Source organism: Thalassophryne amazonica, chromosome 4 (genome assembly GCF_902500255.1).
Source record: "Thalassophryne amazonica chromosome 4, fThaAma1.1, whole genome shotgun sequence".
In the NCBI taxonomy this organism is placed as follows: domain Eukaryota; kingdom Metazoa; phylum Chordata; class Actinopteri; order Batrachoidiformes; family Batrachoididae; genus Thalassophryne; species Thalassophryne amazonica.
Window position 1 is genome coordinate 111,920,991 of NC_047106.1, and position 19,090 is coordinate 111,940,080.

General features: G+C 39.9%; 1 protein-coding gene and 1 long non-coding RNA gene across 3 annotated transcripts in view; both read right to left on the reverse strand.

Moving 5' to 3' along the window:
• Positions 1–19,090, reverse strand: part of LOC117508633 (cell adhesion molecule 2-like) — a 717,110-nt gene that overhangs the window by 96,987 nt on the left and 601,033 nt on the right. The gene's annotated exons all lie outside the window — the stretch shown is intronic.
• LOC117508635 lies at positions 9,773–18,720 on the reverse strand. Its single transcript, XR_004560151.1, has 3 exons — positions 18,547–18,720; positions 9,879–9,885; positions 9,773–9,782 (listed from the first exon to the last, which is right to left on the reverse strand). It is a non-coding gene; the product is annotated as an uncharacterized LOC117508635 (long non-coding RNA).

Here is a 19,090-nt window from a genome sequence, read left to right on the forward strand (position 1 = left end):
AGGTCAAAGTTGTTTGTTCAAATAAAATTAGATGATAATGTGCATTTTGATGTATTATAAAAGCTATACCAGACCAGTCAGTTGTGGAGGTTGCTTCAGAAATAACGTGCAGGCTGTATGTGAGAACGATGAAGCACATTCGACACATGGCGAAAGCTGGATGAGGATAAAAAGTCAAAAAGTCAAAAATTGTTGAGAAAAGGTTGACAAAACATCCTGTACTTTTCCCATCACTGAAAAGCCTGCGAATCAAGTAAACTCAAACAGAACTTAAGATGAAAAGAAAAATGAAGCGAACGTCAACCTCGCTGCTTAAAATGAAATTAAAATGAAACATACATGATGACAAGACCGAAAGCATGAATAAAACAGAGCGCACATGCAGGCCAGCCACAAACGTTGAAACGTATGTAAATAGTTAAAGTAGTACATAAAACATTCTTAACGCTATTGTTTCTGTATAAAAACATTGCTTTTTCGTCCCAAGCATGTACAGTTCATTAGCAATACATGGATGTTCCATTCAGCTCGTCGAAGCTTTAATTATTAATTAATTCAGATATCGTCAACCTCCGTTCAAAACGTCGGACTTGGGAGCTTGAACAAAGTTGGACTAAAGTCAAACAAAACGCTAACGTTCCGAAAACTAAGCAAATGATAAGAAACTGTCAACAATGAAAGCAAAACAAAATATGGACGAATTGAGGTTGTTGTTGGTATTTGTTCAAATTTTTCAACCATTTAAAAATCCTGACGAAGCGCCAGCTGCAGGAATGAAGCTGGATGAAGATTAAACGATGTTTTGGAAAGTCAACAAAAATCTAGATTTCTTGTTTCGTTTGGGCTTCGTTAACTCTCGTTAGTGCAGTGTGACCGGGGCTTAAGGCAGTACTATATCAACGCCATTTATTTTAGAAGAAACAGAGATCACAATGCACACATTATGGTGCACAAAGGAGGGGCTGCGCATTGTGCGCCGCTCTGCACACCTCTCTCACACCAGCCACAGATAGCTGGTGTAAGAGAGAAATAATAATAATAAAAAAAAATCCACTGTGTGCACAAAATATAGTTATTTTCCCCATTTAATTAATTTATATGCACATTATGTGTCCATGTTTGGCAAATTGCCAGGTGTACACAGAGACAAGAGTTAAGGCCCCTTCACACAGTGTGAATATGTACAACTCCAGGGCGACACCCGTCGGAGCAGCTGGTATGTGCACACCACGAAACATTGCATCGACTGGCAGGTGTGCATGATGCTGGTGCGATGGTTTGTGCATGTGGGAAAACAGTGACACCAGCTGCATGATGTGTAACTACAACGTGCAGCTGGTGTGAAGAAAAAATAAATAACAAATAAAAAAAATACATGCTGCGACAGTTCCGTAAATGCGGAAACATAGCAGCTTTTCCCCAGCAGCTGAGTCTTGCCAACATGCGTGTCTTGTGGACGGCAAGCTGCAGGAGCCCACATCATGTGGAACAGAGCTCATGTGGGTGACGTGACAGTCAAATCGCCTGCTGCATGTTATGATCTGATGGTCCGTTTCAACCTGGGGGCAGCCTCTACATGTGCATGAAATGTGCGTGCACTTGCTACAGCCCGTCGCCGCAGTGATTATGTTTTTATTTTTGGCCACTTGATGACAGCAAACAGACACATGTGCATCACAGTGGTCGGCTATTAGTCCATGTCCATCCAAACACAGTACTGTCCAGCTGGGATGCCCAGAATGACAGATCTCCACGGTCACTTTTGTCATAGCCACACCTCCTCTCAGTTCAGCGCACACACCAAAGCCACACTCGTGGGGCACTTAGACAAAATTTCACTGTGAGTACGACAGTGATTGTTTGCAGACTGTTGTCTGCAAGAGTGCAAATGGCTACACATTTTCTAAGTGCCATGTGAACGGTGTTAGATGTTGCTGTGTGTCAGCTGGAATTTGGCCGACACCTGCCGTGAGAGGGTTTGATGGACTTGCACAGTGCACACTCTGTCTTTCAACCGCGGGTGTGCGCAAATAGTTGTAGCAACAGGTGTACGAGGCGCTTGAAGCAGCTAAGAAATTATACAGTTTGCATACAATTCCTGCTTCATGCGCACTTAATGTGCAATTTGACCAAATTTGCACTATGTGTGAAGGGGCCTTCGAAAATTACACTGTATGTCATAAACATTACTACTGGGTTTCGTTGTTGATAATAACAAACAAACATAAATACATTTATTAAGCACAGAATAGATTTTGTTTGCTTTGAGAGCATGGTGCAAGCATCCAATCTGCTCTGTGTCAGCCTGTTCCCGTCAGTTCTCAGAAGCTAAGCAGTGCAGCATCTGGTTTGTACTTGGATGGGAGACCTCTTCGGAACACCAGCGGCTGTGTGTGTTTCTCCAGGTGAAACTGGAGTTGCGTCAGGGCATCCAGCGTAAAAGTTGTGCCAAATACCAATGCAGATCTGGCTGTATCTTCTGTGGCGACCCTGAACATTAATGGGAGCAGCTGAACAGACAACAGCAACAACTGAGAGCATGGTGCAAATTAACCACCTTGCCATTTCCAGTGGTATGATACTACCCCAGTCCAAATACTGTCAGGCCAGCTCCTTAGTCACAGTTTCCTGCCAGGTCAATATGATATCTGTACATTTTGACTCAATCTTGTCTCTGTGGTTGTAACAACATATATATAATGCAATAAGTGTAAGGCATTGGTCGCATTCCAGTAGTTTTGAACATGTTTGAACTTCTGCATTGGTCTCTTCTCGTCAACAGGTAAGCTCGTGACACAGGTCTTGTGCATACCTTGCAATAGGAGTTGCATTTCTGTACAATCTTGGCAAAACAAATTCCTATCACATCACCGTTTAGTGAGTGGCCTTAGAGATGATGTGTCATGAAGTGCTATCATCAGCAGACATCTTTGGTTTAGAGAAGCATGGAGTGCAAATAAGCCTCCATTTGTTTCTGTAGTAATTGGTATTACATTGTCACATTTTCTGGTCCTTGTTGGAAATTTTTGAGTGGATGTGCTGGCAATACTGTATTTGAGATGTTGGCAAAGGACAGGAAGTAGAAATATGTACAGTGCAAGAGCTGCATCACAAAGTGTGTTTGTCAACCTAAAGGGAATCGTCGTGTCAAACATTATAAATGACAGTTGCTTTTTCGTTCCTCTGCTTGCTCTTGAAGGGTGTGAGGCCAATGCCAAATGAAGCACGGCACTAAAGTTAACATCACTCAGTTTGAAACAAAAGGTTCTTTCAGACTGTGAGCTTCTACCACTGCCCACGAAAACTGAGACTGGGGCCGGGGTTTAAATCTGGCTATGTGATGCATCTGTCTGCATGTTGTCATGTTTTTCCAAAACTCCAAATGCATTCAGATTAGGCCCATCTGGCTGTACTGTCAGGTCAATACATATTTCAACAGTCACAATTTTTGTAATCTTGCCTCTGGAGTTGGAATGAAACAAGAGCGCTGAGCGACGTCTCGCACCGTGGGAAGTCCTTAAAGCGACAGAATCACCTCAAAATCTCTCATCAGCCGTTAAAATTTTCACTGAAAACCAGCTTAATTTTTAGAACCGTGTCCACTTCGATGTGTCTCACAGGTTTAGAAAAAAGTTTGATCAAACAACGCGCCAGTCTCTCAGCAACTTCTCAGACAAAGGAATTCCGACGAGGGGCTGGACGACTCCTCCCACAAGGAGTGCTCACAGGTGAATGACGTCACCGACAGGCGTGGAAAAACTCACGCATGCGCACGAGGGTTCAAGCATGTCTGACGTAAAAACATATGAATGAAATCCATATAGTTTTTGAAAAAAATAAAAAGGACCGTTACTTTATTGACAGACCTCGTATTTTTAACAGTAAAAGTCAATGATAAGTGCACAAGTCAAGGATAAACAACAGCTGTCTGAAGCCTGCGCTCCATTTGGGCCCTCAGCCGTGGCCATATTGTTGCTACGTCACTGGGAGAATGGGACCTGCTGATTCAAGCCCAAATCAATTGTAAACACGGCGGAAATCAAGCTGTTGTCGGACGATTTTTTTTTTCAAGTGTGGAGCTTTTTTGAAGTCCAGTCTGAAGGGGTTTCAGAAGAAGCTGTGGGGACACAGCCTTATGGTTTTGAGCCTTATTTAGATGACAATGAGGGAGACTAAACCTTGGAGTAAAACCTTCAGTCCGACAACAGTGATGATATTGGCAGAGTTCTGAACACAGAATGTGATTATAAAATAAATAAATAAATAATGCAGGTGATTTCAGCATATGGGTGGAGATGATAAATTGTTGTTTTTGTGTGTGTTTTTTTTTTTTTTTGCCAGCTCTTTGGTCGTAATCAACTGTGGATTTTGTGTACATTTGAAATTAGTATTGAAAAGCCCATTCATTTTGCATTATATCACAATCAAAAGTGCCTCAATCACTCTCATTCGTGACAATGAGGTGCAAACTGCCACTCTCATTGAATAGACTAAGTCTGATCTGTATTGCGGATTTAGCAGATATTTGATTTTAATATTGAAAAGCCCTTTTGTTCTATATTTTGTATTATAATTTAGCTTATGAAAAGCCTCTTCTAACAGGACTTTTTTTCCAAGATACAAATTTGTGGAACTGGAAACTAGTGTTAGGGAGGTTTGCACTCTACGAGCGTGGTGCTGTAGTTATTATTGTAATGGGTTGTTTCAGTTTTGCCTTCATGGTATCCTGTCTGTGGTGTCTTTGTTGTCTAGTTAATTGTCTTCTGATGTTAGTTGTCCATGTGTTATTGTCATTTCTGTCTCTGGCATGCCATTTCTATGTTTCAATCTTCCCTCCTCTCTGGCTCCCACTTAGGCCCTCTTTCAGGATCATCCCTCGTGTCCTCAGCTGTCATTAATTATTTGTTCCACATCTGATTCCCATTGTCAAGCAATATATCAAAGAATTAACCCCTTAACGCCCGAATTTATATAGCTGTATATAAAAAAATGTTTTGTGTGTGTTTTTGCCTTTAAGTAGATGGTAAATAATGTTGAGATTACTAATTTCACTTTTGCACAAAAACTAGATAGTAATATTGGGTATTCTGGTAATGACTTTATGTTATAATGTTATAATAATAATGATGGTATGTTGCAAATTTGCGACAACGGGCATACAGGTCAATTTGGTAAGTTGTATATTCGATGGGCGTTAAGGGGTTAAAATTCCTTCCTTTGTTACACGGTTCATTTTATGCCACTCTCATGATTGTTGCTATAGTCTTTTTTATTGTTATCCAGTTACAGACATCCTGTTGCTCTTGTATTTCTTCATCACTGCTCTCCTGTTTTAACCTTGGCTAACAGCTTGTGTTTCTGAGTTATTTTGCTTGCTGTTTTCAGTTGATCATTCTTGGTATGACATTGTTTTGCCACTGAAGTCAGCTGGTTTTTGGAGAGCCCTCTTCTGCCTGCTTTAATTGACTGCTTCCTGTGCTGGACTGTTGATCTGTGTTTTTGTTTTTTGCCATCAGCCTGACTCCTGAGTATTTAACATTGTCGTGTAACATTCTTCGGTTTTTTAGTACCTGATCCCCCTGTTTTTCTTTATTAATTACTCTGTACTGATACATCTGGGGGGCAGCATGGTGGATTACTGGTTAGCCCTGTTGCCTCACAGTGAGAAGGTCCAGGGTTTGCTTCCAACCTGGTGCTTTCTGTGTAAGGTTTTCGTGTTCTCCCTGTGTTTGCATGGGTTCCCTCTGGATGTTCTGGTTTCCTCCCACTTTCAAAGCCATGCAGGTTAGGTGAATAGGAGACTCTAAATTGACCATAGGAGTGAGTAACAATGTGCATGTGTTTGTCTGTCTATATGCGTTGGCCCTGTGACAGACTGACTTCCTGTCCAGGGTGTACCCTGCGTCTCGCCTAATGACTGCTGGATTAGGCTCCAGCTTCCCATGACCCTTAATTGGAATAAGTGGGTTTGGAAAATGAATAAATGAATGATATATTTGGCTCATGTCTCTGTACTGGGTTAATGTCTAAGAACTCATCTTTACGCTGGGTACCTCAGTTAAGCTTCTCCCTCCTTCTTTTTCTTCTGTAGGTAAATTCATACAAAATGAATTGAGTGGTGTTCTCAACTCCACTGGTTTCAAATCTGATGTTTTCTGATCCAAAAAGCTCAAAGTGTACACATTAAATCATGAGCATTGAACATTGTTGAGGCATATCGACATGCTGATTAAATGGCATGATTACTGCAAACATATGCTTTGGACTGGTCACATTAAATGGCCACTGTAACGTAAGATGATTCAAAAGTAAGCTTGTAGAGCTGTGATTTAGTACATCTAGCCTAAGAGTGAGCCAGCCTGTGTCTGAGAGCAACTCTGAGCAAGGAGGAGACAGAAACTCCTATCTTTGTGAGGAGGCGGGGTTGACCCCGTTGCTAGGTATGATGCAGTCCTCTAAGAGCTGTGATTGGTTGTCACCAAAAGGGGAGGAGAAATAAAAAACAAATGCTCTCCGCCCTCCTAGTCATCAATGGACAGTAAAATCAACCAATCATATAACCTGAACTGCATTAAAAAGACATGTAATCATAAGGGTAACTTTGTTATGATGAAACCCAGCAAAATTGAATAGTTACACAGCTTGAAAATGTTTGAACGTACATCATTCACATGCCGAATATCTATATATTAAAAACCATGCGTGAGTTTATTTAGTACATTCATTGAGTACATTGTTAAAAATACATGCATGACACAAGAAAGTGAAAACACTTATTTCCATTGTGGGTCCATTTAAAATCAAATGACAAAATACAAGTAATAATAAATATATTAATAATACCAGCAATGATAATATTAACAGTGTACATATGATAACAAAACCTAAACAATTTATAGATACATTAAGACAGTAAATTAACATAAAATAATTATGTAGAACAAGCCGGTAGTGTGTTACTGACTCACTGTCATCCTACATACAGAGAATATCTCTCTGTCTTTTCTGCCATCTCCTCTGCTTAAGACACTCTTAGGCTTCTTAAAAGTCCTCCTCCCTCCTCTTACCAGTTTGGCTCCTTAGGAGCTCTCTTAAGGCCAAAGTGCTTTGTGGACAACTTTCATCTTACCAAGGGAAAATTATAAAACCTCCGTTACACATAGCAAGAATGTGCAGGAACCAGGTCAACAAGGCAAATATGGTCATAATCTGGACGCACTCGGGAGGGAAAAAGGCTTGGTCAACTGTGTCAGAACAGAGCCAAACTGCCTCATGCACACCTGCAAGATGCAGCCCAAACATAGTTCAGACAACAGTCAGGTGACACACACCGACTGCTGTCAGATGGCACCAACGTTGGAGGTGTCACTCACCCACTCACTCACCCACGCAATCAAATCTTTGCTCATGCTCACATTCTCAGTGCTCACTGACCTCTCATCAGGAGGAGGGTCCACTGACAGGAGTGCATGAGTCTTACATGACGGAGTGTGCGTGTGTACGTGCATAGAAGAAGCAATCACCCTGTAAATTTTCATCCCCAAAACTAACACCTGCATCAAATCAGATCTGCTCGTTAGTCTGCATCTAAAAAGGAGTGATCACACCTTGGAGAACTGTTGCACCAAGTGGACTGACATCAATCATGGCTCCAACATGAGAGATGTCAATTGAAACAAAGGAGAGGATTATCAAACTCTTAAATGAGGGTAAATCATCACGCAATGTTGCAAAAGATGCTGGTTGTTCACAGTCAGCTGTGTCTAAACTCTGGACCAAATACAAACAACATGGGAAGGTTGTTAAAGGCAAACATACTGGTAGACCAAGGAAACTGGAGTCAACGTCTGTGACCGAACTGTAAGAAACCGCCTAAAGGAAATGGGATTTACATACAGAAAAGCTAAACGAAAGCCATCATTAACACCTAAACAGAAAAAAACAAGCTTACAATTGACTGAGGAAAAGCAATCGTGGACTGTGGATGACTGGATGAAAGTCATATTCAGTGATGAATCTGAAATCTGCATTGGGCAAGGTGATGATGCTGGAACCTTTGTTTGGTGCCGTTCCAATGAGATTTATAAAGATGACTGGCTGAAGAGAACATGTAAATTTCCACAGGCATTGATGATATGGGGCTGCATGTCAGGTAAAGGCACTGGGGAGATGCTGTCATTACATCATCAATAAATGCACAAGTTTACATTGATATTTTGGACACTTTTCTTATCCCATCAATTGAAAGGATGTTTCGGGATGATGAAATCATTTTTCAAGATGATAATGCATCTTGCCATAGAGCAAAAACTGCGAAAACATTCCTTGCAAAAAGACACATAGGGTCAATGTCATGGCCTGCAAATAGTCCGGATCTTAATCCAATTGAAAATCTTTGGTGGAAGTTGAAGAAAATGGTCCATGACAAGGCTCCAACCTGCAAAGCTGATCTGGCAACAGCAATCAGAGAAAGCTGGAGCCAGAATGATGAAGAGTATACTGTTTGTCACTCATTAAGTCCATGCCTCAGAGACTGCAAGCTGTTATAAAAGCCAGAGGATACAGATCCTGGACCTTTGACCCTACAATTACTTCACTTTGAATAAAGTCTGATGTCAGTTGAGGTTAGACTGACCTCATCCTCATGAAAACCAAAAGGATGTTCACTAAAATATGCCGTGTGTGAGGAAATCTATTTTATTACAAAGTATCATGATGTTTAACCTTCTCTTTGATATCTGAATTTTGAGGTTGACTATTTTGGGACCCAAACATTTGGGGAGGTGACGGTCTAGAGCAGGGGTAGGCAACCTGTTCCAGAAAGAGTCATGAGGGTGCAGGTTTTCTTTGCAGCCACTGACTCCACCAGGTGATTTCACTGATTAACTGATTCCATCTGCTCAAAGTGATATTAATCAGTAAAATCACCTGGTGGAGTCAGTGGCTGCAAAGAAAACCTGCACCCTCATGGCTCTTTCTGGAACAGGTTGCCTACCCCTGGTCTAGAGGGTAAAGCGGTGGGCTTGAGACTTGAGGACCTTTGGTTTAAATCACTGTCAGATGGAAATTCACTAAGACCCCTTGGACAATGCCCTTATTCCCAGAAGTTGCTACTGGTGTGCAGTGGAGCGCCTTGCAGCTGATGTCAGTGTGTATTGGGGAATGTGAGGCATCAGTATTAAATGCTTTAAGTGACTGCTTGAGATGGAAATGCAGTCCGTTTATTGTTGACAGTGACCTTAACTTCATTGACCTACACTTGCCTCAGTATTATTCAAATATGCTAAATAAATAAATAAATAAATCACCTTTGACCTTGATCTTCAATCCTACACAAAACAGGACCATAACCCGATTGCATGCTGAAAATCAAGGTCAAATGTCAGTTTAAAAGTGAGAGCACGGACAAACAAATAAGATAATACAAATTGTGCTTCTCTCCTTGCCTGTCAGTGCAGTCAGTAAAAATGTGGTGTATTTAGAAAATAAGTGAATATTTCCAAGAATATATTCAACTATCCATTTATTCTTTTTTTAAATATTTGTATTGTCTTTACAAGGCGGTGGAGTTAATGTGTGCATTACCAGCAGTCCAAACATAGCACTATAACTGTGCAGCTTTCCTAACCTTTGTGGATACTGGGATATCACCCCCCCCCCCCACCCCCAACCAACCACCACCACCCAGCCAGTGACCCGCAAACAAAACACGCAGGTATAGATGGATGAATGGATTTTTTATTTATTGCAACTTGTGCAAAAACAAACATATGGAACACAAACTTGATAAGGTCAGTTTAATAAGATTCAACATTTTTTTTCTTCTTTTGCTAATGCATGTCCTATATTGATAAAGGTTTATTAAAAATCAATCAAACCACTTTCCTATAAAGGGCAAGATGGTTGAGGGGCACAGTGTTTTTCAGCTTCTAAAGACGTCAGTAAAGATCCACTGAGGGAAGATCACATTGTAACATCATTTTAAAGAATATTATATTTGATTCTGTATTTTGAATTTATTTGTTAAGGCACCTCTCAAAATTGCTTTTATCATCAATAAGGATTTATCTTTTGATTATTTGAAATAATTAATGACATCCACCGGCAGTCGCACGTGTTGGTATTGTTTTTGGTTGTGTATATGTCAGTCTGTATGTGACCTAAATAACTTGAAGAATTCTGATCTGACTTGGCCAAAACTCTGTGAAAGGACTGATGGCCAGTCAAGAAAAAAGTGATTTGATTTTGAGAAAAATTGCTTAAAGGTCACAGTCTAAGCTCAAAATTTGGGCCCAGTGCCAATAATTTACAGTATACAGGGGATATTCATTCATTCATTTTCTGAACCTGCATAGCCCTGTTAAATGTCTGTCCCAGCATACACACAAACACTCTCACTCACACCTCCTGCCAGTTTGGAGATCCCAATGTCTTTGGAAGTGAAGGAAGCTTAAGCATGGGGGAACCTGCAAACTTCACACAGTAAGGACCAGGTTTGGATTCAAACCTGCAACACTCGCGGAATTGGATAACGATGCATCAACTGTCACTGTCAAACATGGATATAAAATCATGTAACCCTTCTTTTAGTACTTAGTTGACCTTGAATGGTCATATTGAAGGTTATAAGCACTTAAGTCAAACAATTTGGAACCAATATGGGTTACAGATGGTGGAAGGGTTGTGTGTTAATAAAAGATAACTAGAGACATTCATCACGAAATGCCCTGCGCGCAGTATTGTTTTCCATGCAAAGTGCAGTAATATGTACTTGTATGGGGTGGGTATTTGGTTGAAGCCTTATGTGTTTGATGTAAACTGGGATATACAATGAAAAAATTGGAGATTGGCATAATATTTATTTAGAGGATGTGACAAACAGTGACCATAAAAAGTCGGTCACGGTCGCCAGCCTTCAAAAAATGCAACCACTGGTCACCTTGAAACGGAGGTCAAGGTCACCGGCCTTTGAACCCATGCGAAGTACTCCTCCAAGGCATGTACCCACCAAGTATGTTTCTATGAGCAAAAGGTGCCGAGCTACGTTGTGGCAAAGGATTTGACAGTTGTGACCACTGGTGACCTCCAGAATTAGGTCAAGGTCACCGGCCTTCGAACCCATGCAAAGTACTCCTCCAAGGCATGTACCCACCAAATATGAAGTTTCTGCGAGCAATAGGTGCTCAGCTACGTTATGGCAAACGAATTGCGGCCGGACAGACGGACGGACGGGCAGACGGACAGACGGACAGACGGACAGACGGACGAACTGACAGAAGGATGGGCGGACAGACAACCCGGATGCCATATGCCCCGTCTCGCGGCACAAGCGCCGCATGGGGCATAATGAAAGTGATTCACATTTGTACAGAATTGATCAAAGGTCTAGGCAGGAACCATATACAACCCCTGGCAAAAATTATGGAATCACCGGCCTCGGAGGATGTTCATTCAGTTGTTTAATTTTGTAGAATAAAAAGCAGATCACAAACATGACACAAAACTAAAGTCATTTCAAATGACATCTTTCTGGCTTTAAGAAACACTATAAGAAATCAGGAAAAAAAATTGTGGCAGTCAGTAACGGTTACTTTTTTAGACCAAGCAGAGGAAAAAAATATGGAATCACTCAATTCTGAGGAAAAAAATTGTGGAATCACCCTGTAAATTTTCATCCCCCAAACTAACACCTGCATCAAATCAGATCTACTCGTTGACATTGACCCTATGCCATGACATTGACTCTATGTGTCTTTTTACAAGGAATGTTTTCGCAGTTTTTGCTCTATGGCAAGATGCATTATCATCTTGAAACATCCCCAAACATCCTTTCAATTGTCCAAAATATCAACGTAAACTTGTGCATTTATTGATGATGTAATGACAGCCATCTCCCCAGTGCCTTTACCTGACATGCAGCCCCATATCATCAATGACTGTGGAAATTTACATGTTCTCTTCAGGCAGTCATCATTATAAATCTCATTGGAACGGCACCAAACAAAAGTTCCAGCATCATCACCTTGCCCAATGCAGATTCGAGATTCATCACTGAATATGACTTTCATCCAGTCATCCACAGTCCACGAATGCTTTTCCTTAGCCCATTGTAACCTTGTTTTTTTTCTGTTTAGGTGTTAATGATGGCTTTCCTTTAGTTTTTCTGTATGCAAATCCCATTTCCTTTAGGCGGTTTCTTACAGTTCGGTCACAGACGTTGACTCCAGTTTCCTCCCATTCGTTCCTCATTTGTTTTGTTGTGCATTTTTCAATTTTTGAGACATATTGTTTTAAGTTTTCTGTCTTGACGCTTTGATGTCTTCCTTGGTCTACCAGTATGTTTGCCTTTAACAACCTTCCCATGTTGTTTGTATTTGGAGATGAAAATTTACAGGGTGATTCCATAATTTTTTCCTCAGAATTGAGTGATTCCATATTTTTTTCCTCTGCTTGGTCTAAAAAAGTAACCGTTACTGACTGCCACAATCTGTTTTTTTCTTGATTTCTTATAGTGTTTCTTAAAGCCAGAAAGTTGCCATTTTAAATGACTTTAGTTTTGTGTCATGTCTGTGATCTGCTTTTTTTCTACAAAATTAAACAACTGAATGAACATCCTCAGAGGCTGGTGATTCCATAATTTTTGCCAGGGGTTGTATTATGGTGTCACTGAATCCCAAAAACTCAATTTGCATTAATCAGGGTCAAATATGTAAAGTTAGAGGACAGCATTCCAACATGGACATTCAACATACATATCAAAATAGCTGATGATTATTTCCTGTTGGTTGATTCAACTCTTGGGTCCAATGCACTCAGTTTAAAAAGCAGACATAACCTTACTGATTCTGTTCCTGTTGTAATCGTGCATTTGGCTGTGTATTTTTTTGTATTCTGTGAAGGTAATGTTTAGGATATTTTAGACATGTAAACACAGTGACAGTGGGTATATTTTTTCCTTATTAGATGACAGGTTGAAGCTAAGCTGCCATTCAATCATGCGAGTAATTTGTATGGTTCTTCTGTGCAAACACGTTGACGCTGGATGACAGTTGCATTTTGAGCTGTGCAACAGTGTGTGCATTTCTAATATGAATTGTTGAAAAACAAATCATCAGAGCATGCAATAAATATGACATGTTTTTACTCGACACCTGCTGTCGTCTTGGAGCTTTGTAGCCCGGGCCCCCGGTGGGGATAGATTTGACTGACAGCAGACACTGGCGGCAATGATCTACCACACAATAACCAATGGCAAAACATGCTGCTCCCAGCACATAGTGACGAAAGAAAGCTTTAAAGCACACCTACAAAAGATGTGGATCCAGAGCACTGATTGACATCTCCCCTCTTTGACACTTTGACATGGAAATGAAGTTTTTAAGTCAAGCCCTCCAGTGTTTTCTTTGTTCTTTACCTGGGTTTGACTTTTATATGCAGCACACTGAGTTTGTTTGCCCAAGCGAAGTAAAAATAATAAAAGCACATTTGGGTACAAGACACTGATTTGAGCACATTTACACAACATGATTTTTATTTTTTACATCAACATGTAAATTAGGCAGCACATCGCTGCTTTTTCATACATCATATTCCAGGGCAGGGTATCATTCTTGTGCCTTTATTTTCTATTCTGCATATTTGTGATTGACAAATTCTGTATTAAGCATTACATTTTTAATTGTCTACTTCAGAAAAGAGGGTTTAGTGTGTTATGCACTGAATTAGGCTGTTATAAATGTACAACTCATGAGGAACCTTTTTATTGTTTAAAGTGGTGGACATACGTTTTCATACACCTTTGGCTAAAATCTTTCATATTAAATTTTCCCCAATTGCACATATTCCATTTTATCAAACAGTATTGGTGTCAAAAAATAATTTTGACACTGGTGGGCAGTGGTGGGCACAGATAAGCAAAAAATTAACTTCGATAACAGATAATCAGATAACTGAAAAGTTATCTTTGATAAAGGTAAACCGATAAACCACCCAAAAATGTATCGGAAGTTACAGATAACCGATAAATTCCAGTATTATCTCTGGTACATTTGCAACTACTAATAAGCTGAATTTGAGTTTTAACACCACGATCGCTTTTGGAAGCATCAAAAGCAACAAAAGGCCCAAACAATGAGCCCACACTTCTATGTTTGAACATCCTGCCCCCTGCTGGAAGCTCTTGTTTACTACATGGCTTACAGCACGGAAGCACACTGAGCGCAGCCACAAAGCTAGCTCTCCACCAATCACAATGCGCCGGTCACTTCACTTCACTTGTGTCCCCATGGGGCAATTAGCTTTGCAGCTTGAGAATACATTAAAAACACATGACACACAGAACACATATCAGTACCATGGTGCAGCATCACAAACAATTACACAGTCCAAACATTAAAAATACAGTCCATTAAAGGTCAGGCGGAGGTCTTGGAAAATAAAGTCATACTGACTTATGGTTTGGTATGAATACTGATAGAATAACTCCATTAATGTCAATTCTGTCATTTGTACAAAGTTAAAATATAACCTATATCTTTTAATGTTGAATAATGCACTAATTCTGAGGTTCTGTAACAAACACAGACAGATCGCAAAGGATTCTGGGTAAAAGTGCCTCTGCTAAACACTGATTGATTCAGTCATTCATTATGTAAACCCACACATTAATGTGATGTGTGTCGTGTGTTGGTGTTTACAGATAAATGTGCTTTTGTAAAATATTCCATTTTTTATTTGTAAAAATGTATTTTTACGGAGCCCTGGAAGTGTCATTGCAAAATGTTTTGCATGTGGAGAGAATACGCGCTCATTTTATTAGTGCCATGCACACGTTTTATTATATTGTAAAACGTGCACTCAATATTGTCTTGACACATAATTGTTGGCGTTACACTGTGCGAGTTTTGGTCCTTTTTCAGATGATTTTTCATTCGTGTGAGAATTTTTTGGACCGAGTTTCAGGTTAATCGTGCGTCCTGCATCGTGTAGTGTACATGGAGTAACAAGCTGCGTTTAACATCTCACGACCACCTCCTGATCGCCGATCGTATGGTCGAATGAAAATCAAACCTGTTTGATATTATTCTGGTTGGCCGTCGTGAGGGTTTCCTGCTGCTGAAGAGCTACAAGCGTCCAACCACGCACACTGTGCCTGTGCAAACACCGCAGAGCTGTCTTATGTTTTTTTTGTCATTTTGTTTTGTTTTTAAACTTTGATGTCTCCCATCGAGAGTTTTTGTAAATTAAGTTTGAAAAAACTTAACTTGTCATTAAAAATATCATACAGTGTCTGCTCATCTTCAGGACGAATACTGCCATGAACTGCCATGTACACTACTGGCCAGTAGATGGCAGTAGAGACCATGAAAACTTGCCAAATTAGCACATTAAAACTAAAACATATAGCTGATATTTTCACTTTAGAAAACTTCAGACATGACAGTAATTTTAAATAACTTGTCCAAAATTAGTTTGGTTAAAATTTGAACCATAAGTTAAAATGTATGCCTCTGGATGACTTGGGTGATATTGCCAGTGTATCAGTATGGTGTTAAAGGAAATGATTTTTTTTGTGTGTGTGTGACCAGTTCTCCTTTACTTGCAGAGAATAGAGCAGTTTTTCATAGAAGCAGCTCTCTTCTGTTTGCAGCGGGTGGAACTATACATTTTTTAGGAAACTTTTAACAGGTAGGTGCTCAACTAATTTTAAAATTGTTTGCTGCTCTTCAGCTTTGCTTACTACGTTATCGGTCTAAAAGTTATCGGACAAAAATTTATCGGAAGATAACTAGTCCGATAATGTTTTTTAGAGATATCTAAAAAGATAATCCGATAATGAAAACATTATCTTCGATAATTATCCGATAGTTATCGGATTATCGGAACTGTGCCCACCAATAAGTTAGCGTTGATAACAGCTAATCCGCTAACTGAAAAGTTATCTTTTATAAAGCTAAACCAATAAGCTACCCAAAAATTTATTAGAAGCTACAGCTAACTGATGACTTTCAGTATTGTCTACGGTACACTCTCAGCTACTACAGTAACAAGCCAATTTTGAGTTTTAACACTACAATCATAAACCCAAACAATGAGTCATCACCATGCGCCCAAACATATTTCCACTGCTAGAAGCTCCTGTTTGCGACATATGTTGCAGTAGTAAAGCAATTGAAAGGCACTAAACTCAACTGCAGCAAAAAGAGCCTAACTGTCAGGCCACCACAAACAAACAAAAAAGTAATTATTGCTTAATAGCATGCAGCAGTCCCCCCCCCGTGAGGCAGACGTCTTGGAAAATAAAGCAGTTTTGACTTATGGTTTTGATTTATAAATCAATTAATCCAGGCAGAATAACTCCATTAATGACAATTCTGTCATTTGTACAAACTTAAAATATAACACATATCTTTTAATTTCACATAATGCACTAATTCTGAAGTTCTGTAACAAACACACACAGATGCCAAAGGGATTATGGGTAAAATGAGCTTCCGCTAACACTGATTGGTTGACTCATTCATTCTATGTAAAAACTAACACATTAATGTGATGTGGCATGTGTGTTGGTATTTACATATAAATGTGCTTTTGTAAACTATGCCATTTTACATATTTCATATGTTAAAAAAAAGCCAAAAAGCCAAAAGTCAAGTTGTGATTAGACAACCGTCTGATATAACCGGCATCAAAATGCATAGAACACTGCCATCTACTGGCGCCCAGATGCTCAGACCCTAACCCATAATCCTTTGTGCACCAGAGATTTTTTTTTTTTTTGCATGCTAGAGAGTTGTTGCAGTTTAAACAGCACAGAGAGAATCCACAACAACAATTGTAAATGAACATTATACGACCAAAATGTACATTTTTATTTCTATTCATCAGCTGCAGCAGGAGGCTGCAGCAACTCTCTGGTGTGCAAAGGATTATGGGATATCTCAATATTTAGGGTGGATACTTCCATGAACACTACTGGCCAGCAGACAGCAGTAGAGACCATGAAAACTTGCCAAAACAAATATTTCAAGTAAACAATCGGCATCTGCCACGTTTAATCTGCGTGGAATTTAATAAATGCAAACTGAATTTCAGACATCTTATGTATATTACTCTGGAACAAAGATTACAAACAGTGTTGTAAAGGACAATAAGCAGGACATTAAAGAGCAAACAAGAAGCGATTGCAGCTCACAGTGATTTCAACTGAAAATAATGGAGAAGCAACCTGAGTTTCTTCTGGCATTTTTACATAAAACAAACACAATAACAACATCTATAAACCCAGAGAATATATTCACAAGAGTTTTAGGCACAACATACAAAGAATTTAATGCTGTTGTCCGTGTGGAGATCAGAGCGTCTCAAATGCATTTCTCCTGTTGTGAAGTTTTACCCATAATGCACTGGCACTGCCAAGGCATGTCCACACTAAAACCTTCAAAATTAGTGCAATATTTTAAAACTAAAACATATAGCTGATAGTTTCATTTTATAAAACTTCAGAAGTGACGTTAATTTAAATAACATGTCCGAAATTATTTTGGTTAAAATTGTAACCATAAGTTAAAACTGTATGCCTCTGGATGACTTGGGTGACACTGTTGGCAAGTTAGTATGGTATCAAGAGAAATGGTTTTGTGACCAGTTTTCTTCTGACTGCAGAGAATAGAGCAGTTTCTTCTGAAACCAACTCTTCTCTGCTTGCAGAGAATAATACTGTATATGTATTACCAAATGTTTAATAGGTAAGCACTAAAATCTCTTATATCAGACTTAAACATTTTAACTGTTTAAGCTTTATTCACTACGCCTGCAAAAAATGTTAGCAATCTAAAAATTATCAGACCAAAATTTAGCAAAAGATAATTGGTGGTTTTCAAAGTTATCTGAAAAGATAATCCGATAATGAAAACATTAGCTTCGATAATTAGTGGTTGGAGGATTAGCGGAATGGTGCCCACCACTGAATTTAGAATTTCTGCTTTACATCAGGTTTTTTACTCCACTATTAATTCATTATGTCAGATTTTCACTTAACTCTTTGAAATCCTCACATATTTCAAGCGGTTGAGTTGACTATTATATGCACAGTAAAGTATGTGCAACTGATCACTTTTCGCCTCAACGTCCTGGGGCCTCATATACAAACCGTGCGTATGCACAAAAACCTGGCATACATCTATCTGTCTCCAGGCTAACGTTCAGATGTATCAAACATGAAATGACCGTGGAAATATGCGGTGCATCACGCAAAAATCCCGGCTGGCGTACATACGTTTCTACAGCTATTGCTCATCTGCTGACACGTAGAGGTGGTGCTGGGGGCCATTAATAATGTGAAAACATGAAGTCATCAGAGTGATGTGCACATCAGAAACACACTGGTGAATAATTAACGCACCCACGTGTTTGCAGTTATATGGGTGGACATAAAAACATGCGCAAAGTGATGAGGAAAACGACATTAACAATGACAGCGCTAGCGTTGTTAGAGGACCTTGCAAATGGTGCAATTGGGGATTCAGGGAATGCGAGGAGTTGTACTTGCAAATGATGATAATTGGCTCATAAACCGATTTCGTTTACCAAGTCCAGTGTCACTGGAGTTGCACGCAGAATTGCGGCTCAGAGTGCAATACGGTGAGGAACCAGGGGTTGTCTGTGCCCACACAGGTGATTACCACACTGGGCTTCCTGGCAACAGGGGCATTCCAATGGGGGCTCGCCGAGTGGTCAGGAGTGTGCCAGTCAACCTTGAGCCTCTGGCACACAAATAGTTAAAGAACGTGGGTACTGAGTATGAAAATGACAGCTGTGTCTGTTGAGAACTCGCAATAACACTTCTGCTGTACTGTGCACAGCTATGCTGCCAACTGGGGCATAGTGCCCTTTGAGTGTCAAGGATCATGAAACAGCATAGCAACTTTCATTCTATTCCACACTTTAAAGTGTATTTTCAAAGTGTGTAAAACCTGCTGTTGCTTGTGAAGTGGCACGTTTTCAAGGATGAGTCTGAGTGGAATTGTTTTAGTTTGAGACAAATTGGTTCAGCAACTGTAGCACTGAACTTGGAGGTGCAAAACACCAG